Here is a 22457-nt window from a genome sequence, read left to right as displayed (position 1 = left end):
TCTGCATTATCTCTTGAATCCTGTCTTCCCTATCAGATCATCTTTCTTCAAAGTATATGTACTACTTTTTATAGTTTACTCTTCTAAGAAGGTGATTAATTGTACAAGACTTATCCCTTCATTCAGAGTTTTCTCATCTTTTATGCCTGAAACTTAGAGCAGTGTTTACCAAGCCCCTAGAAATCAGGTCTGTTATATTTTAAAAGACAAGGAGTCCCAGAGTGTTTTTTTACATAGAGGTATAAATCTCATTACCTACAGAAAAATGCTAGATAAGTTGCTTAAAGTATTACAAATCCTGGTAGATAATAGCCTTCCTCATTTGAAAAATCTTACCTCTTTCCTTTATTTATTTATTTATTTTATTTTATTTTATTTTATTTATTTTTTGGCTGCGTTGGGTCTTCCTTTCTGCTTGCAGGCTTTCTCTAGTTGCGGCGAGTGGGGGCTACTCTTCGTTGCGGTGCGCGGGCTTCTCATTGTGGTGGCTTCTCTTGTTGCGGAGCACAAGCTCTAGGCCCACAGGCTTCAGTAGTTGTGGCTCGCGGGCTCTAGAGTGCAGGCTGAGTAGTTGCAGTGCACGGGCTTAGTTGCTCCGCGTCGTGTAGGATCTTCCCAGACCAGGGCTCAAACCCGTGTCCCCTGCACTGGCAGGCGGATTCTCAACCACTGCGCCACCAGGGAAGCCCTTACCTCTTTCCTTTGAAAAAAATTTGTTTGGGGGGGGAAATAATTTTAGACTTACAAAAGTTGCAAAATTATTAGAGTTCCTGTGTACACCCATGGTAACATTTTACTTAACAATAGTGTATTACCATGACTAGGCAATTGACTTTGGTATACTACTGTTAACTAAACTACAGAACTTATTTTTAATAGTTTTTATTTTCATTTTTTAGAACAGTTTTAGGTTCACAGGAGAATTGAGTGGAAAGTACAGAGTTCCCATGTACTCTCTGCCCCCATACTTGCACAGCCTCCTCCAATATCAACACCCCCCAACAGAGTGGTATGTCTTTTGTAATCAGTGAACCTACACTGACACATCATTACCACTCAAAGTCCATAGTTTGCGTTAGGGTTTACTCAGTATTGTATCTTCTGTGGGTTTTGACAAATGAATAATGACATGTAACCACCATTGTAGTATCATACAAAATAGTTTCCCTGCCCTGAAAATCCTCTGTGTCTGTTCATCCCTCTCCCCTAAACTCTGGCAATCACTCATTTTTTTATTGTCTCCATAGTTTTGCCTTTTTTCAGAATGTCATAGAGTTGGAATCATTCAGTAGGGAGCTTTTTCAGTGGCTTCTTTCACTTAGTAATTTGCAGTTAATTTCCTCCATGTCTTCTCATGGCTCGATAGTTCATTACTTTTTAGCACTGAAAACTATTCTGTTGTCTGTATGTACCATAGTTAATCCTCTCACCTACTGAGGGACATCTTGGTTGCTTCCAAGTTTTGGCAATTATGAATAAAACTACTTTAAACATCGGTGTACAAGTTTTTATGAGGACATAAGTTTTCAGTTCATTTGAGTAAATTCCAAGAAGTGCAATTGCTGGATCATATGGTAAGAGTTTGTTTAGGTTTCTGAGAAATTGCCAAACTGTCTACCAAAATGGTTGTATCATTTTGCCTTTCCGCCAGCAATGACTGAGAGTTCTTGTTGCTCTACATCCTTGACAGCATTTGTTGTCAGTGGTTTGGATTTTGGCCATTCTAATAGGTATGTTGTTGTATCTTATTTTAATTTGCAATTCCCTAATGACATGATGTTAACCGTCTTTCCATCTATGTATCTTCTTTGGTGAGGTGTCCATTAAAGTCTTTTGTCTTTTTTTAATTGGGTTCATTTTCTTAATACTAAGGCTTAAGAGTTCTTTGTATGTTTTAGGTAATAGTCCTTTATCAAATATGTCTTTTGCAAATATTTCTCCTATCTATGGTTAATCTTATTCTCTTGACATTGTCTTTTGCAGAGCAGAAGTTTTTAATTTTAATGAAGTCCAGCTTATCAATTATTTCTTTCATGGGTCATACCTTTTTTTTTTTTTTTTTTTTAAAGATATTCGCCATGTATTTCTTCTTTAGGTTTTTTTTTTTTAATTTATTTTTATTTTTATTTTTGGCTGTGTTGGGTCTTCGTTTCTGTGCGAGGGCTTTCCCTGGTTGCGGCAAGCGGGGGCCACTCTTCATCGCGGTGCGCAGGCCTCTCACCATCGTGGCCTCTCTTGTTGCGGAGCACAGGCTCCAGATGCGCAGGCTCAGTAGTTGTGGCTCACGGGCCTAGTTGCTCCGCGGCATGTGGGATCTTCCCAGACCAGGGCTCGAACCCGTGTCCCCTGCATTGGCAGGCAGATTCTCAACCACTGCACCACCAGGGAAGCCCGATCATACCTTTTGTTTTGTTTTGTTTTTTAATTTAATTTAATTTATTTATTTATTTTCGGCTGCGTTAGGTCTTCGTTGCTGCTTGCAGGCTTTCTCTAGTTGCAGCGAGCAGGGGCTGCTCTTCATTGCCGTGCGCGGGCTTCTCATTGCAGTGGCTTCTCTTGTTGCGAAGCACGGGTTCTAGGTGCACGGGCTTCAATAGTTGTGGCATGTGGGCTCAGTAGTTGTGGCTTGCGGGCTCTAGAGCGCAGGCTCAGTAGTTGTGGCACATGGGCTTAGTTACTCCGCAGCATGTGGGATCTTCCTGGACCAGGGCTCGAACCCATGTCCCCTGCATTGGCAGACAGATTCTTAACCACTGCACCACTGGGGAAGCCCCATACCTTGTGTTGTATCTGAAACGTCATTGCCGTATCCAAGGTCATCTAGGTTTTCTCCTATGTTATCCTCTAGGAGTTTTATAATTAATGCATTTTATTTTTAGATCTATGATCCATTTTTAGTTAATTTTTATGAAGGGTGTACGATCTGCATCTAGATTCATTTTTTTGCATGTGGAGGTCCAGTTGTCAGCACCATTTGCTGAAAGACTAGCTTTGTTTAATTGAATTGCCTTTGCTCCTTTGCTGAAGATCAGTTGACTATAAATATGTGGCTTTATTTCTAGGCTCTCTATTCTGTTTTATTTTTAATTTTATTTTATTTTTGGCCACGACACGCGTCATGTGGGATCTTAGTTCCCCACCAGATCAAACCCGTGCCCCCCTGTGGTGGAAGCATGGAGTCTTAACCACTGGACTGACAGTGAAGTCCTTACTGTAGCTTCATATTAAGTCTTGAAGTTGGGTAATTTTGCATTTCCTAGAGGTATGAGCTACTTAGGTTTAGTAACACTTTGGGTGCTTTTTGAGGTTATCCTAATAAGGTTTTTCTCCTTTTAAGAATTTATTTGTATAATGAAATCGTTTTTTCTCATCTTCAGTTAGAGAGTAGAATATTGAAAAATGAAGGCAGGTTTGATATAATTCATTTTTTTCCTTATTCTGTGTAGTGCCTTGGAATGTTGTTATTAATTATAAAATTTATTAGTACTGAGATTAGTAATGCCAAAACTGTTTAAATACAGTCTTCCCCCATAAGAGCTGTTCAGTAATAACTTTCTACCATAACATCTTTTAAATGATTATGTCATTGTTCAGATAATCACCTTTTTTTTTTCTCCTTGGGTATAAAGACTCTTCCTACTCTAAAATATACTAAACAAGTATGCAATAAAGAACAATATTTAAACATTTCCAGCTCAGACAAAAACATAATAATTTACTTGACACTACACAGAGATTATCATTTTGAACACACTTGAACTGTACATCAGATAATTTTGCTTTGCATAAGTGTGTGAAATGAGAGGAATGAAAAAGTTATATCTTTTAGGACTCTCGTCTGTTATATGTAGATGTCATTTCCATGTGTTTTGAAGTTTCCTAAAGGTGTTTTTTTGTTATAACTTAATTTTAAGTGGAGTTTGAATGCCAGATAACCATTAGTCCCCAAAAGGGTAGAAGATTGGTGGGGGGAAATGGTACAGAAAGCAGAACTCACCTTCCAAAGAATGATTTCTTTATTCCTCTCCTCCACCAACCATCACTGACTATCAAATTTTCTTCCTTGGCAAGTACAGTAAACCTTGTTTACAATATATTTTATGCACAATCTATATTGTGTATTTCTTGTAAACTTGTTATTATTCAATCGATACATTTTTGGTATCTTAGGATATAATATAATGTGCCCCATTAAAATTAATGGAAGATATTTCACTTAAAGCTTTTTACTTAGTGACAGCTTTTTTTTCAGTAATAAAAGACATTAAGTGAGGGATAGGTATGTAATTTGAATTCGATTCAGTTTTACATACTCCCTTTCCCCCACCTTTTAAAAAATTACTGTGACTGCAGCTCTGTAATTGTATGTTTAATGAGGTATAAATTCTTAATATGATATTGATGTTCTCAGAATATTTTGTATGAATGAAGATTTGGGTTTGGTTCAAAGATTTCACAAAAAATTAACACCAAGTTCTGTTTTGGCAGATTTTGAATTGATAAATATCAAAGTGTTTCTTTTAAGAATTAAGACCATCCTCAAAGAAGATTATTATTAATATGGCTACTCTTTGAATTCATTTAATTTTAGTTCTGTGCCTAGAATAAAATACGTACTACACAGATCAATGTCCATTGTACTAGAATATAAAAGGTGACAATTAGAAGTCAAACTAGGTATCAGTACTTTAGTTTTTGGTTTATGTTTTTATGATTACCTTAAAAATATTTTAGGTATAGAATAACAAGTACCATAAATAGAATAAAAGAATCGTTAAATATCAGATATTAAAATCCTTTCTTAACCATTGTAACTTAGACTCTGTGGTAGACAAAATTTATCACCGTTTTACAGATGTGAGAGGCTGAGGGATTTCTCAAGATCCCACAAAGACTAAAGCTGAAACAAAACCCAGATATTTTGACTCTCTAGAGTGGGGTTTCATTTTATTTTAGTGAGTAGCGACTCTAGTTTTACTTCTGCTCTTTATATCTAGGGTCATTTTTCTTTCCATCCCTAACTCTGTCTAGTATTTCATGCCCATTTAAAATAGCAATTTGAAAATAAAAATCTGATAACAAAAGTAGTTTAAGCCCATGATTATTTTATAGTGAAATCAGTAATTGTAGCCCTTTGCCACATGAGGTCATTGTATACTTGGTTCTTTCCTCTGCTCTGCCTCTAATCCAAGCATCATAATCTTGATGATGAGAGGTCTTTTGCATTACCAGAGCAAAAGCATTAATTGATTAATAAAAACTTTATTGAGTGAGATTTTATGTGTACAGATGTTGGGGAGGGAAGAAAATGAGCTGTCAGAATAAATACAGGCAATCAAAAAGGCAATGCTTTTAGAATTATTTTACTATAAGAAAGTCTGGTGCCCAACTCCCAGGGGCTTCTCTAGGTATTAATTGAATAATACCAATTGTTTTTTTATGGGATAGTGATTGGTTAGATAATTATGCCTAACAGGTTGCCAGGAAACTTAATTTTCTAATGTTCACTCATTAGACTGTTTGTTAAGGGTTATCTTGCAAGACTGTTTACCATTTGCTTAGCAATTATGTATACAAAGAAACTTAACAGTTATTTTTACTGTTCTGTGGAACTGCGTGGAGCTCAGACTGATGCTTATTTTTCCAAGAAGGAAGTTTTACTTAACAAAACCATGATCTAGAAAGTGATTCAGTAACAGAGTTAGGTGAAACCTGATTTTCGATTGACCCATCTTCTGAAACATATCACCTTTTAATGTTACTTGGCATCACTTCAAAATGTTGGTAGTATTTGGTGCTATTGAATATATTTATATGTGTGTGTATGCACTGTTTTTACCATTATCCCTTGTTTAAACTAATAAGATTCATTCAAAGATAAGGCATCTTCTAAAGCTGCCATTTTGTCCTTGCTGTTACTGTCAGCTAGAGTGGAATCACTTTATATTAGAAGAGTAAATTAGGAAACTGGCTAATGTTATGAAACAATTTATGCTTCACTTGGCTCAGCAACACTATTTTGACATGTTGTACAGAGCTTAGAATACTAGTTATCAAATTCCTGCCTTGGGGACAGAATAGACGGTATGGTCATCAGTTATTATTTTGCTGATAGTTGACATGAACTGGTTGCTAGATTAGTAAGTGAAATAAACTTATTAAATATGATAACTAATTTTTAACAGACTGACCTTAAATAGACAATTGAATATTGTCCTTTTCAGAATAGTTACCTTGAGAGACTATATGTTTATTCCAAAGATTCTGCCATTATTCAAAACACTCTTGGATCTGAGTTTAGAATCTGAGTTATATAACTGTTTAAATGTGATTCAGGTTCTTTTTGTGTGTGTGACTGGATATAGTTTTTTGTTTTTTTGTTTTTTTTTGTTTTTTTAATGACCGTAAATCATTTAGTGGCGAGTCTAATGAACAAAATGGATAGTAAAACTTGAAAAAAGCTGCTTTTAGCCATAAAAGAAGGTAACAGTAAGGCACTTAGATTTCTTTTCTTGTTCAGTTTATGAAATATATGTGAAGGAAATTCATACGTTTTTTGCTAATGCAAATGTTTTTGACTAATGGCAGACTCTAAACAACACATAACCTATTGGTATGGTTGCTTTGAAGGCAATCCTTAGTACAAGGTTCTGGTATAGTTAAAAAAAACCAAACAGACCCAAACATTGTGTCCTATTATGTTTACATTCGGTATATACCAACAGTCAGCTGTTGTTAAGTAAGAATTTATCTTTAGTATTTTTAACATCACAGAGGCAGTAATGATTAAGAACACAGGCTCCCAAGACAGACTGCTGGCTTCAAATCCTGGCCCTGCCACTAATTGTCTAACCTTAGGCAAGTCATTATAATCTTGGGAAAGTAATATTTTAAAATTTCTTTATAAGAGGGCCATAAGTAATAGTACCTACTTATAAAGTTGTGCAATTTTAATGTGTAGTATATATAAAGCATTTAGAACAATGCTGAATGCATGTTAGCCATTACTATTAGTACTTTAATTTCCTTTCATTCAATATCTTGGTTGCTGAAAGCATCTGGAAAATTGGTAAGTTTGTGCAGTTATAAAAAAAAAAAGAGTGAATAAAGTGGAACTATAGTAGGATAATCACTGTATTTTTTGAGTGGAAATAGTTATGGTATGTGGAGAGAGAGATTCACCAAACTTCATTGTTGTTACCTCTGGTGAGTGGGATTGGAGTGGTGGTTGAGATTCTTGGGAGAAGGTTTTCATTTAATATTAAATTTATTTATTCAGCAAATATTTATTGATCTCCTACTGCATGCCAGGGACTGATGAAAGAACATCTAAGTTGTTAGGAATCACTCTTCCCCTTGAGGAAGTTTGAAGTGATAAAGGAGATTAAGTTGCGTAAGTTCTTAGCATTTTCCTTTATTTTTATTTTCTGTGCTTTTACTTTTTTTTTTTTGTGCCTTTACTTTTTGCATGGTGCTGAATATAAACATTTTTGCTATCTCCATTAATGTTTCAGAAAATTATGATTTTTCATTTCTGAATGTAAACGTTCTTTGAAATAAAGTAGCTTTATTTTCAGATTATAAAATTAATAAATATTTGTTACGGAGAACTCTCAGGAGAATTTGATGCTTGATATTTCTAACACCAAGAGAACTTCCTTCTCTTGGTAAGTAGATGAGATTAATAGGCTATGGTTTTTCAACCAATTCGAAGAATGGGCAGAAGACCTAAATAGACATTTCTCCAAAGACCTACAGATGGCCAACAGGCACATGAAAAGATGATCAACATTGCTAATTATTAGAGAAATGCAAATCAAAACTACAATGAGGTACTACCTCCTACCGTTCAGAATGGCCATCATTAAAAAGTCTACAAATAACAAATGCTGGAGAGGGTGTGGAGAAAAAGGAAGCCTCCTACACTGTTGGTGGGAATGTAAATTGGTGCAGCCACTTGGAAAACAGTATGGAGGTTCCTCAAAAAACTAAAAATAGAGTTGCCATATGATCCAGCAATCCCACTGCTGGGCATATATCCAGAGAAAACCATAATTTGAAAAGATACGTGTACCCCAGTGTTCATTGCAGCACTATTTCCAATAGCCAGGACATGGCAGCAACCTAAGTGTCCATCAATGGAGGAATGGATAAAGAAGATGTGGCACATATATACAATGGAATATTACTCAGCCATAAAAAGAAACGAAATTGAGTTATTTGTAGTGAGGTGGATGGATCTAGAATCTGTCATACAGAGTGCAGTAAGTCAGAAAGAGAAAAACAAATACTGTATGCTGACACATATATATGGAATCTAAAAAAAAAAAAATAAGTCATGAAGAACCTAGGGGCAAGATGGGAATAAAGACTCAGACCTACTAGAAAATGGACTTGAGGACACGGGGAGGGGGAAGGGTAAGATGTGACAAAGTGAGAGAGTGGCATGGACATATATACACTACCAAATGTAAAATAGATAGCTAGTGGGAAGCAGCAGCATAGCACAGGGAGATCAGCTCGGTGCTTTGTGACCACCTAGAGGGGTGGGATAGGGAGGGTGGGAGGGAGGGAAATGCAAGAGGGAAGAGATATGGGGATATATGTATATGTATAACTGATTCACTTTGTTATAAATCAGAAACTAACACACCATTGTAAAGCAATTATACTCCAATAAAGATGTTTTTAAAAAAAAAGATGTGGTACATATATACAATGGAATATTACTCAGTAAAAAAGAATGAAGCAATGCCATTTGTAGCTACATGGATGGGCCTAGAGATTGTCATACTGAGTGAAGTAAGTCAGAGAAAGACAAACATCATATGATATTGCTTATATGTGGAATCTAAAAACATGGTACAAATGAACTTATTGACAGAAAAGAAATAGAGCCACAGATATAGAAAATGAATTTATGGTTACCAAGGAGGAAAGGGGGCAGGGGAGGATCAATTGGGAGATTGGGATTGACATATACACACTACTATATATAAAATAGATAACTAATTAGAACCTATTCTATACTGCAGGGAACTATATTCAATACTCTGTAATGACCTATAGAGGAATAGAATCTAAAAAAGTGGATTTGTGTATAACTGATTCACTTTGCTATACAGCAGAAACTATCACAACATTGTAAATCAACTATACTCCAATAAAAATTAATTTAAAAGATGTGGTACATATATACAATGGAATACTACTCAGCCATAAAAAAGAATAAAATAATGCCATTTGTAGCAGCATGGATGGGTCTAGAGATGATTATACTTAGTGAAGTAAGTCAGAAAGAGGAAGGCAAATATCATATGATATCACTTATATGTGGAATCTAAAATATGACATAAATGAACTTATCTACAAAACAAATAGGCTCAGACATAGAGAACAGACCTGTGGTTGCCAAGGGGGAAAGGGAGTTATATATATAACTGAATCATTTTGCTGTACAATAGAAATTAACACAGCATTGTAAATCAACTACAATAAAATAAATTTAAAAAAATAGGCTATGGTTTTTATCTATTGTTTTTAAGCAAGATGTATAAGGATGTTTCTACCCCTTCCTAGAAGATATGTTGCAACAAAGAGAACTCTCAATGTCTATAAATTATCCTTAGTCTGTTTAGAAATTGCCCTTGCTCTTTCTATTTTCTTATTTAAGTAAAAGAACATTGTGATTAGTGTTATGAGTCCAATATTTCTGCCCCGGGGAAGTGATAAAAACCAAAATTCTGAATTCCGTATTGAAAATGTAATAATACAGAGTTTTTAAAACTAAGATTGGATTATTAGCAAAATTTATTGACTTTTATGTTTAGTGATAGATACTTAATGGGCATAAGTTGAAAGTTTTATAAATTAGAATTTTGGTATATTAATTTTTTCCATTGATTTATAATTTGAGTTTTTTTTTTTTTACCTTTACTTGATTTCTGTTGGCGTTGAGAATAAACCTAAACATTTTTCTTTTCTTTATAAAAGTACAACACGCCCATTAAAACAATTTGGACATTGCAGAAATATTGAAATAAGGTAATCCCTAGATCCTATCATTCAAAGGTACCAACCTAGCAGACTATTGCCTTCCAGCTTTATGTACTTACATCTACAAAGAAACATTTTTCTTTTTTACTAAATTGAGGTCATGCTATAGATTCAATATTATGTCCTGCTTTTTTTTTTTACCTTAAAGTATATTGTAAAAAATTTCTTACATCTAAGTTATTTTTGAAAATTTAAACCCATAATTTCTTGTCTGTGTAAAATTTGAAATGTTAGAAAATATGAGAAGAAAAAAAATCTGTAATCCTGCCCCTGAGAGTTAGCTACTTACACATTAGTATTTCCTGCTAAACTGGTTCTTTGCTCCCACCTTCAAATAAAACTTAAATATCCATGGTAACTCTTTATTTAATTTCTTTTGTTAAATGAATAATCATTTTGAAAAATGAACTTCTTTAAAGAAATTTATATAATTAATATGATTAGTAAATTCATATTTTCACATTTTGTAGAACTTTTGCATTTGTAAAGGACCTCTAATTCAAATTTATTGTAACATTTTCTCTATAAAATATATTTGTACATGCTTACATGTGTGTGTGAAAGTTAAATCCTTAAGTGCTGTTTTATGCTGGAATCTTTAGGGAGAGGGTACATGTGTGTGCGTGTGTGTTTGTGTGTGCACATGTGTGACAAATGTAGAATCTGAAGACACACTTTTTTATCTGGCTGGGCTTGGGTAAGCTTCAACTTCTGTGAGCCTCAGTTTTCTCATTTTTCAAATTGTAATGGTAGGACCTTTCCAAGGTACAGGCTTGTAGGGAGCCAGTAAAAGCTGTGAAAGGACCTCTTAAATTATAAAACATACAAATGTTAATAGTTATTATTTAAGGGGCTCTAGGAAAAAAAAAATGCAAACGCAGTCCTTGATTCCATCAAGTTATGGTCAGATTTCCTATCAGAGTAGGTGGAAATTGGGTATGGGAACCTTGCTGTAAGAAACGCAGAATATAGTTGTGCATTGAATTTCGCATCTTTCTTATTAGCAAAAGGTACAGATTATCCTAACAGACCACATGTCTAGATCTTAGGGCAAGTGAGAATGTAATTCCTTTTGTACCATTTTAATTTTGAACAAGCCATGTTTATGGTACCTAGCTCTTAGAAAAAATAAAAAGAACAAGAGAGAAATGGTATATCTGCCCACCACCATCTGCTATTTTTAGATTGGCTAGGAAGCCCTATTTGGCCGCCTTTGCCCATGTCATTTGGCAACTCTTGAGCCTGCATCATTCAGAGATAAAAGAAGCTTAGAAGGTAGAAAACTGAATTTCTTTGATTTTCCAGTCATCATTGATGAAAAAATATATCACCACAAGCAATTTGAAGGACATTGGCTGTAAGTAAAACAATAAGTGTTTTCAGTTAGTGAGATGGGCTTATGCGACACAAAAGACATGATGTATTTCCACCTTTCTGCCTTAATAGGGGGTGAGGAAGGTATGAACCTTCTGTCCTGGTTTGATTTTTATTTATTATCAAGAGAAATAATAGTTTAGTAAAAGATGCAAATACTGTGCATATATATACATATACATACGAATATATATATGCTTATATATTTTTATGGCCTTTTAGAATAAAATTCTTAGAAAAGAAAAGGAAACTATGAATGTCAAGGAAAGAAGCACAGAAACAATCTGGGAAATGACAGATTTTAAGATTAATGTACTAAGATGAATTTGAAAACTAAAGAAACAAAGTAAATAGAGAAATCTAATTTTCCATTTACTTGGATAAAGGGACATAATATTCTACCCATGGATCAGTTTTAAATGAGCATACATTTGGGCATTTTATAGGTAATAAAATTTAACCTGTTTTATCTGTGGTATCTATAAGGTGTTCTGAAACATTTCTATTGTTGGATATAGTAATTTACCAAAAGCTCTAGTAAAAGTCAGGTTATATATTGTAGGTAGTTTTTCTTTTGCCTATATTATTATTTTACTAGCTTCCTACACTAACTTTCCTTTAACTGTTAAACTTTAACTGTTAAATTATCATTTTCCTATAATTGAAGAATTTTATTAAATGAGTTACCAAATGTTAAGTGCTCAATAAATGTTTATTATTATAATTGTGTTGATATTTTTAACATGTGCACAAATTCTAATGAAATTATATTAGAAAGTTTATTTAGAGCCTGTCCTATTGCAAGCCATATTAATTATTTTACGTAGCTGTGCATTAAAAAGATGAAATTCACTTTCTCATAGCTGTTCCAAAGTTGATATTTTCCTCCATCTCCAAAAGAGTTTGAGAAAAACTTATACTGTAGTCTTAGTCTTATGTCTAGTAGTAATGGAAAATAATTTTGCCTACTAGGAAAAGTTGTGGATATATTGCTCTTTTTAAATTTGTGATTATGAAGTCAGAAATATTGATATATTAAAGAGAATCCATTTACAATAAATTAAATTCAAATATAAAATTTTGTCTAACATACTCGTAAAGAAAGTTCAGGGAACATTTACAAAGTGCTTTATTGTTTGCAAAGGACATTTACATACTTTATCATTTAATCCACACAATAACCTTGTGAGATAAATAGAAGTATTCCCTTTTATAGATGAGAAAACTGGGGCTCACAGAGGTCACAATTTGAATGTGATAAGCCAGTATTTCTACAAGAGACTGGATCACTGGAAAGGATTCTGTAGAAATGGTGCTTGCACAAAAGGGAACTTGTAAGGGATCCTAGGGGGTCCTTTCAAAACTACATTTCTGTGATTTCTATAGTTTTAGGTGGGAGGCAACATGATATAGTAGGAAGCACCTGGGAAGACCTACATTTACTATATCCTGGCCTTGAGCAAGTAATTCAGCCTCTCTGAACCTCAATCCTCATATGTAAAACAGGAACATTTTTTATTAACTTGCAGTGTTTTTTTTTTTTAATATATCTTTATTGGAGTATAATTGCTCTACAATGTTGTGTTAGTTTCTGCTGTACAACAAAGTGACTCAGCTATATGTATACATATATCCCCATATCCCCTCCCTCTTGAGCCTCCCTCCAACCCTCCCTATCCCACCCCTCTAGGTCTGCAGTGTTATTGAAAAGATAAAGTGAGATAATGTAGAAAAGAACTAGGCACTAAACTGCTTAATGATAGAACTATTGTTAATACATATAAATCCAAATACAGTAACCCTTCCAACATAGCACCGTAGCCACATAGCCCATTAAAACCATGCTTTTGAAGGGGAGTATAGTGTTACTAATCAGCAACTGTTTTTGGTAAATGAGGAAAATGAATGGAGAATTTATTGAAGATGTTAAAACAGAGAAGGGAATTGCATAGAATGGAACCCATGGATATATATTTGAGGTGGAAACTAAAATCTCGATGAAAGCAATACAGATGGAAGAAAGAACACTGCAGGACAAGAAAGAGCCTGCGACCTAGCTCAGTGGAAGCAAAAAGCATGAGAATCACTTGGCTAATCTTGGGCAAACTGTTTCTGGACCGACCATGTATCAGAGAAGCCTCCAGGAACCTCTGTCATTCAGGGAAATGGAAAGTTTCAGCAGTGGAGTGGAATTGCTGACGTTGGACTTGGGCTTTATAATCTGATAGACCTAGGTTAAAATTTTGGCTATGCTACTTGCTAGCTGTTTGATCTTGGACAAGTTATTTGATATCCCATGTCTCTTGATAAATCCTACCTCGTGGAGTTGTTTCAAAGATTAAATAAGATATATGTGTAAAGTGCTTTCTTGTTTTTTGTTTATTGCTTCCTTTGCCAACAAAAATATAAAATCTATATGGACAGGACCTTTGTTTTGTCCCTGTATCTGTTGTGTACATGTAATAGTAGACCCTTAAACATTTGTTGAATGACCAAACCAACTTGTCGAAGTGTGTGTGTGTGTGTGTGTGTGTGCGTGTGCGTGTGTATAATACAGTAAGCCCATTTGAATGATGTGAGGAAAACACTCCCAAGCTACAGTGGCATTTATAAGATTTTTATCATGATCTATCCTTGTCTAAATTTCTATTACACTTATTGTGCAATCAGTCAGGTAATATTTAATCACATACTATTTTGTGTCCTAATCAATTTTATGTTTAATTTTTTCAGTTGGACTGTTAAGCTCATGGAGAGTAGAGAGTGGTATTTATCCATCATCATCCAGTCTGATGCTATGCTTCTAGATCTCCAGGTTGGAACAATATGTGTTGTGAATTATTGGGCCACATAACCAGGAATTTATACTTGATGATGGTAATTGGTCATGGTAGGATTTTGGCTGAAGATGAAAATATGTTTTCTTCTGTTGTCTTCGATGAATATTTGTCAGATGAAAGGCTGCAAGATATGATGTCACTGGACAAGAAAAGGACAGAAAGATCTGTATGAGAGTATTTATGTTCTAATCCCAGAACAGAGTGTATGTGTTGGTGGGTATTTTGAGGTTTCTTTGACATGCATTTCTCTTGCTTCTGGGCCTTTGCACATATCTTTGCCTGAAAAATTTCCCTTACTCCTTCTCCTTCATCTGCTAATTCCTACTTATCTTTCAGTTTTCACCTCAAAGTCACTTTCTCCAAGAAGCTTCTATAGTACTGACCTAAGTCTGAACAAAGTGTCTCTCATCTGGGTTCCTATAGCACTCTATACTTTCCCTACTATAATACATATAAAATTATATTGTAATTTTCTGTTTGAATTCTCAACTAGACAATAACTCCATGAAGATAGGAATTGTATATGTCTTACCATTATACCCTAGTGCAGTGCCTATTACTCAATAAACATTTGTTGAATAAATGAATGAAAAGTGACTAAAGGAAAGGAAAAAAATCTTCAAAATAAGAGCTGTCATTTATTGGATATCTGTTAAGTGTCTGGGCCTTTATAAAAGTTAATATTTAATCCTTGCAACAATCCAGATGGAGCAATTGAGTTCAGGGAACTTAACTTGGTCAAAGTGATACTGCTGAGTTTTGAACCAGGGTCTCCCTAGACCAAAGCCTCTGTCCTTTCCACTTTAATACTGCCTCTCTCATGCCTTACATTTGTGTAAGTTGTTACAGGCTACAAAAGTTTTTACCTCTTATGACACCTTTGTGAAGCTAGATGTTATCTTCCTTTTTGTATCCAGTAAGTGGCAAAGCCATGATTTTCCAATTAGATAGTCTAGATCCAGGTTCTTTCCTTTTCCATAATAATACAGCCGTCCATTCTGGGGGATTCAGTGGTGTATGGTCTTTACAAAAATGGTGCGATAATAAAAGTTTAAAAGATAAGGTGTTTTTGATTCAAAAATAATAGAAACAATTCCAGGCAGATGTATTTCAGCAGGGCTGGAGTAAATGCTGTGTTTTCTTTGTCATTTTTTTCCAAGAGGGAGAAACAGTGAATACAGTTGGGAATGATTGCTATTAATACTATCAAATGCTTTCTTCTCTTTGATATGTGATTGTTTCCTGGCCTCATATTGCTATGAGCTCAAAATTCATAGGATTTCTACAGAAGAAAGTATAGTTGGTGGGACAAAATGGTGCTGTTGGGTGAATTCAGTGCAGCTCCTTCCTACCATTAGCCGTCCTTCTTGTGGCGGTTTGTTTTTCAGTTACTTTGCTTATCCCACACCCCCCAAATTGTGGCTTCTGGTAGGAGCGAGCTTAGTTGGGTTTGCCACAGAGGTCATTGACTTTGGCCACCCTTGGCCTATGACTTTATTTTGCTCTTTACCCTCACACCAAAAATTACTTCTGTTGAGAAGTAAGGGGAGTGGGAATAGGATAGTAGGGAGTGTTGTATTTTTGACTGAAACAAGAAGAGGCTCAGAACTAAGGAAAGTAAATCTCCACAACACCTTCCCGAAAGTAGATAAGTCTCCCACACGTGCAGACAAAAGAAAATGTAGTGTGAAAAGGAATTCAAATTTTTCTTAGTCTTACTAGAGTTCTTGCAGCTGCTTTGACACATATAGGTCACTGGACTGTAGGGCAATGCAAATACAAAATTTCAAAAAAGAAAGTATTTTTTTTAAATTTTAAGAAGTATTTTAAAAAGCACTAAAAGATTATAGTTTTATAAAACCACAATTAACCAAAATTTTATTATAATCTTTTAATAAAATGTTAGAGTTAAATGAAAGACTTAAAAGCCAATCGCAAATTTGAAAATAAACTGTTCTAAAGCAAATATAATCCCAGCGTATATCTTGATTATTGGCTGCTTTGTTCTGCCCTGTACTTGTCTGTAAATGTTTGATGAAGCCACAGTTCATTATTTACTTTTCTTTGATCTCTACACCAGCTAAATATGGTTGTGTTTCTGTTTTCCTTGTGACTTTGCATTTGTACTATCTGGCATTGGAATTTTGCTGAACAGGTGAGTTTGACCCTTCATGGGGGAGAAAGAGAGGCATGTGGGTAACTCAAGCCCAAGTAGGTTGTGGCTGAATAGAAGAAAATCCCAGGTTAGTTTTTTAAAACTGAGGTGTAAATATATACAGTGATCTGTAAATTTTAAGCAAACATTTAAAAGTATGTTTACATGCATCTAACTGCCTCCCATCAATATACAGAACATATTCAGTACCACAGAAGGCTCTTAGATTTGCCCCCCACTGACATTACCAACATTTGAATTCCTTTTCACACTACATTTTCTTTTTTTAATAAATTTATTTATTTATTTTTGGCTTCGTTGGGTCTTCGTTGCTGCACGAGGACTTTCTCTAGTGTGGCAAGCGGGGGCTACTCTTCGTGTGGTGCGCAGGCTTCTCATTGCGGTGACTTCTCTTGCTGCGGAGCACAGGCTCTAGGGCGCGCGGGCTTCAGTAGTTGTGGCACGTGGGCTTCAGTAGTTGTGTCTCGCGGGCTCTAGAGTGCAGGCTCAGTAGTAGTGGCGCTTGGGCTTAGTTGCTCCGTGGCATGTGGGATCTTCCCGGACCAGGGCTTGAACCCATGTCCCCTGTATTGGCAGGCGGAGTCTTAACCAATGAGCAACCAGGGAAGTCCCACACTACATTTTCTTTACATTATCAGGATAACTACTCTTCTCATTTCCATCACCATAAATTAGTTGTGTCAGGAGAGCCATCTTTCACAGTGTTTTTCACAGAAGACATCATGAATGGGAATGATTGATACAAAGTTTGGGAATTGAGAGTAAGTTCAAATTCCTTGGGATGATATATGTGACAGTTGTGGTGCATCCATCATTTCCTAAAGACAGAAATTCCCAACTGGTTCTATTCAGTTCCACACTGGTCAGGGGGCAGAGTTTTCCCTTAGGTATCCATTTCCACATAGGATGTCCAGATTCCCCACATTAAGTCCCACTCACTCTTCAAGGGACATCTTAAGAGTGTCCAGGTTGGTTAGATGGTTAATGTTCAGAGGCAAAGTGTCAGTGTGGGGTACACATTAAGAATAACTCATCATGGAGTCCTTTTCTCTATGTTCCTGGGCCTAAAAATTTCCTACTCCCACTTTGAAAGGACCTCCAGTCCTGGACCCCATCCAGGTCTGTTCTCCATCTCTCTTGTCTCTATCTTAGCTTCAGGCATATTAACTCTTTGGGGACAAAAAAGCTAAGCTAGAAGCATACATCCATACTTTTTCTGTCTCACACTTAATCCATTGGGTTTTTGGGTCTCTGTTTCTGCTCCTGGGCTAAGGGAAGATAATAGTGATCTTGGAGATCATTTCATATCAGTACATACAGATTTGCCTTACTCTTAGAAGGTTGCATATGATTCCATTACATAGATGTATCCCATTTGGTTCAATATTTTGATATTTTAAATAATGCATAAATATCTTTGTATATGTCTTTTCTCTCATGTATCAATAAATACTTGGGACCAATTCCTAGAAGAAATTTCTGAGTCAAAGATGTATACACTTAAGATTTAATTTTAATAATGCCAAATTGCTCTCAATAGAGCTGGTACCAATTTATATACTTCTACCAGCAATGTGTGGATATTCCTTTTTATACTTGTTGAAATTTTTTTTTTAATTTTTGCTTACAGTGTTTGTGCTATGTGGAAATTTAAAATTTTTATGTACTTGAATTGATCAGTTTTTAATGATTTCCAGGTTTTGTGTTATAATTAGTAAGGCCCTCCCTACTCTGAGTCTATGCTTTATGTTTTTTTTAATATTTAAAACTTTTATGTACCAAACGTTTATTTTGGTATAAATGATACGACAAAAAATTTTTATAGCTAACCTACTTGTTCCAGAACTATTTACTTAATAATCCATCTCCCATTAATGATGTGCAATGCCACCTTTATACTAAATTCCCTAATATATTTATGTCTATTTCTAGACCTTCTATTCTGTTTAATTCATCTGTCTGTCAGTTATTCAGTGGCACTGCACTATTATAATTGGTGAGGTTTCAAAATAAAAATAATTTTAGTAGGTTTGTTCCCCTCTTATTATTAATTTTATATTTTTAGAGTTTCACAGCCTTTTGGCTTTTTTTCTTTTCCATATGCACTTTAAATATACCTCACTGTTTTTCTGACAAAAATTCTGATGGTATTTTTATTGGGATCATATTAAATTATAGATTTAAATTAGGGAGAATTGCTATCTTCATGATGTTGAGTCTTCCTAATCATGAACTTGATATTCATTTTCATGTATTAAAGGTTATTTTTTGCATTCCTTAGTAGTGTTTCAAAATTTTCTTCAAAGTTCTTGCACATTTCTTGTCAAGTTTATTCCTAAATATCTTGCCATGTTCTGTTGTTACTGTAAATGAGATTTTATCTTCCTTTGTATTTTTAAACTGATTGTTGTTGCTATTAATACATATGCAGGCAATTAATACTTACATATTAATTTAGTAACCATTCACATTGCTGATTTCTCTTTCAATTTTAATTGATTTTTGTTCCTTCTTTAAGCTGAAAGCAATTGTTAGATGGTCTACAAATTATAATGTTTACCTATTCGTCTTCTATTTTTATACCTAATTTCTTCTGTTGACCAATTGCATTGGCCACTGTTTTCCTCCAGAACAATATTAGATAATAATGATGAGAATGGTCATCTTTGAGCTAACATATTTAAATTTGTGCAAAGTGATCAAAAAGGCTCTAAAATATGTTTCCTTAAAACCACCATAGAGGACACGTTTTCAGAAAGGAAATGACTTTTAGAAAGTCAAAATGCTTCCTGAAACGGTATCTTGTATGTTCAAATTTTCCATGTATTTGTTCAAATGAATCTTCTCAGTGATACCTTCCCTGACCACCTATTTTATTTTTTATTTTTAAAATATTTTATTTTATATTTGAGTATAGTTGATTAACAATATTGTGATAGTTTCAGGTATAAATCAAAGTGATTCAGTTATACATATACATGTATCTATTCATTTTCAAATTCTTTTCCCATTTATGTTGTTACATAATATTGAGCAGAGTTCCCTGTGCTATACAGTAGGTCCTTGTTGGTTATCTATTGTATTTGAAATATAGCGGTGTGTCCATGTCAATCCCAAACTCCCTAACTATCCCTTCCCCCCACCCTTTCCCCTGCCCAACCATAAATTCCTTCTCTAAGTCTGAGTCTGTTTCTGTTTTGTAAATAAGTTCATTTGTATCATTTCTTTTTAGATTCCGCATGTAAACGATGCTTCTCTTTCTCTGTCTGACTTACCTCAGTCAGTATGACCGACCACCTGTTTTAAATTGCACCTGCCCCCTGCCCCAATCCTTCCTATCCTCTTTCCCTGCCTCATTTTCTTCTATGGTATTATCAGTCCCCCAGGCTAGTGCATGTTTCCTTCCACTGGAAACAATAGCAGGGATTTATTAATCTTTGTTTGTTTGTTTGCTTTGTTTTATATCTCTAGGACCTAGAACAATACCTGGCACATAATAATACCTAATAAACACTTGATGGATGACACTTCCTAAGAAAATTCAGGAAAGGTGCTACAGAGATTTGCTTGCCTCCAGTTAGATGTCAGTATAGAATAAGAATTAATTACCTGAAGAACTAGGTGAGATTTAAAATTTTGTTGTGACATCATCACAATTTGAATTTCTGTTGCATTTCTTTTTCTCCATAGTGATGAACAATAAATGAGAGTCTTCAAATCCCAGTGGGTGTGGGAAGATAAGGACCAGGTGATGGTAGCTGTAAAGAGGAGAATAGGCTGAAACTTGAGGCAGCAGGAATTCCCATAGAGCTCCCTGACTGGCATCCGTTTTGAAGAACAAAATAGTTTTCATTTCTTTTGTAGCAATAACCACAAAAATATTTCACTAGAAAGAGAATTCACCAGGAGGACTTGAACTTCACAGTACAATCTTAATATTGCTCAAAACAGATGTTGTTTTTTTGAACCTAATTTACCATTAAAATTAAACACAGAAAAGTTCTTTCCCTAAAGCAGAGAGAGACTTCACCTCTAAAGGAGACAATTTAGGCCCAGAATGTAACTATGATTACTAAGAAAAAGAAAGGAAGGGAGGGAGGAGTGAAGGGTGGAAGGAAGAAAGAAGGAAGGGAGAGAAAGAAAGCTTATGAAGGTTAAACAAATTAGCTGGTGATATTTTGTGCAAGTTCTGTTGGAAAATTACTCTAGTAGCCTCAGTGTGGGAAAATGAGTTGCTCAGCAGTGACTGCTAAAAATACAGCAGCTAGAAAGACGAGATTACTGCATGCTGGCACATTTGCCTGGCTAGTGCTTGGTAATTTGTTCTGAGGTCTAGCTTTGTTAGAGTGTCGATGCCTCTCCTTTGAGTTTGCTCACTGCAGGATGGTGATTAACCTGAACCTGGAGGACATGTAACAAGGCTTAATTCAGAAGCAGAAATTGGGGATCTTCAGCTCAGAAGTGCTCTTCACATTTGTGCTATTATTGGCACCATGATTAGGCTGAATTTAGACTAGCATTCCTGTCTCACCTGATGGGAAAATAGGAGGTTACTGCATTTAGGATGGAAGGAAATCACGAATGTCAGCCTGCTATTAACGATGTTTTCAGATAAAAATTGCAAGAGCCACATGTTATGATCTTAAGTGGATTTCCAATCAGTCCCTTGTTCACCAGGACTAGTCTCTTCCCTCCTTGGTATTGTGGTTCCTGTTAACGTATTCCTTTCCTTCCTTCTACTCCATCCCAGGTAGAAATAAAGGACTGACTTCTTCAGTAGGGTAAAGGAAATCTAATCCCTTCTTTTGTCTCTCATTTCAATCAGAGGCAAGACAAAAGACCTTACTATTCTCTATAAGGTACTTCATGATCTCCACTTCTTACTGCTTTCCTCCTTGCTGGCTTCACAGCAGACTGGCCTCTGCCGTTCCTTGAATATACACTTGTCCCAGGGACTTTGTCCTGATGGTTGCCCTGCCTGGGATGCTATCCCCCGAGATCTTTTCATGGCTCACTCCAGCACTTCCTTCAGGTCTCTACTCAAATGTCATCTTATTAATCAAGCCTTAGCTGACTACCCTAACTACCTGCCTCTGTCTCCCACTGTTCCCTTTACCATGCTTTGTGTTTGTTTACTGTTTTTATCACCACCTGACAAATTATGTATTTGTCTATAGTCTGTCTTCCTACACTAGAATGCAAACTCCACCAGAGCAGGGACTTGTTTTGTTTACTGCTGTGTTCTCAGTGCCTAGAATGGTATCTGGAAAATGAAGCAGATGCTTGATAAACATTGGTTGAATGAAAGAATTTTCTTTAATCCTTGGCACTTTAATGTACAGGTTTGTTTTTGTTTTCTGTAATGTACTTGATTCTTCTGTAGCATATGGGAATGTATTTGTCACAGCATCAGCAGTCATTTATTTTTCGAAATGTTTTATAAATATGAACTTTAAAAAATCAAATATAATAGGATATGTGTGAAGACTCTGTAGGAAATTGGTTAGTAAAAAATGATCCTGGAGTTCTTAAGAGTATATACTTTTAATTTTGGTTTCTATCTTTTTCTACCCAGCACGCTCTACATTAGGTAGATAAAGATAGACCAAAATAATATGTTTACTCAACTCTTCATTATCCATGCTAACGAACAAGCTACTTGCTATTCTTGCTATTTTGCTTGTGTTTGTTTTTATACTTTTCCCCAGTTAAAGAGGATCAATATTTTGGTTGACAAAGTTTGGTTATACACTATATAGGGGGAAAAGTACATAAGAAATAATGAGCATTGTAGCAGATGGTTTTGTTATGTATTCTGCTTAATGATGCCTAAGAATTTGAAAGCAAGATTTGGTATGGACCATACTTCTCTTGTTTTTTCTCCTATTGCACTCAGTTTCTTCCAATAAAAATAGATAATTAAGACTTTTTTCTGTACATTAACAGACAAAAGAATTAGTGTCTTGCAAATATACTGAATGATTATACATTATTTAGAAAAATCAGTGCAA

General features: G+C 35.2%; 1 protein-coding gene across 2 annotated transcripts in view; it reads left to right on the top strand.

The window, feature by feature from the left end:
• The window catches only part of SLC4A4 (solute carrier family 4 member 4), a 437388-nt gene that overhangs the window by 4087 nt on the left and 410844 nt on the right, over positions 1-22457 (top strand). The window contains exon 1 of one of the 2 annotated variants that reach the window (XM_082463733.1): positions 6031-11413. The exons of the other annotated variant lie outside the window; for it this stretch is intronic. The gene's annotated coding sequence lies outside the window, so the exon portion shown is untranslated. Of the gene's footprint in view, positions 1-6030; positions 11414-22457 lie in introns of those variants that run through there. 2 annotated transcript variants of the gene reach the window in all.

This window comes from Balaenoptera physalus (assembly GCF_965194825.1).
Source record: "Balaenoptera physalus genome assembly, chromosome: 5".
Lineage (NCBI taxonomy): Eukaryota > Metazoa > Chordata > Mammalia > Artiodactyla > Balaenopteridae > Balaenoptera > Balaenoptera physalus.
Note: the sequence above shows the minus strand (reverse complement) of the source record. Positions and strands in the feature narration are given on the sequence as shown.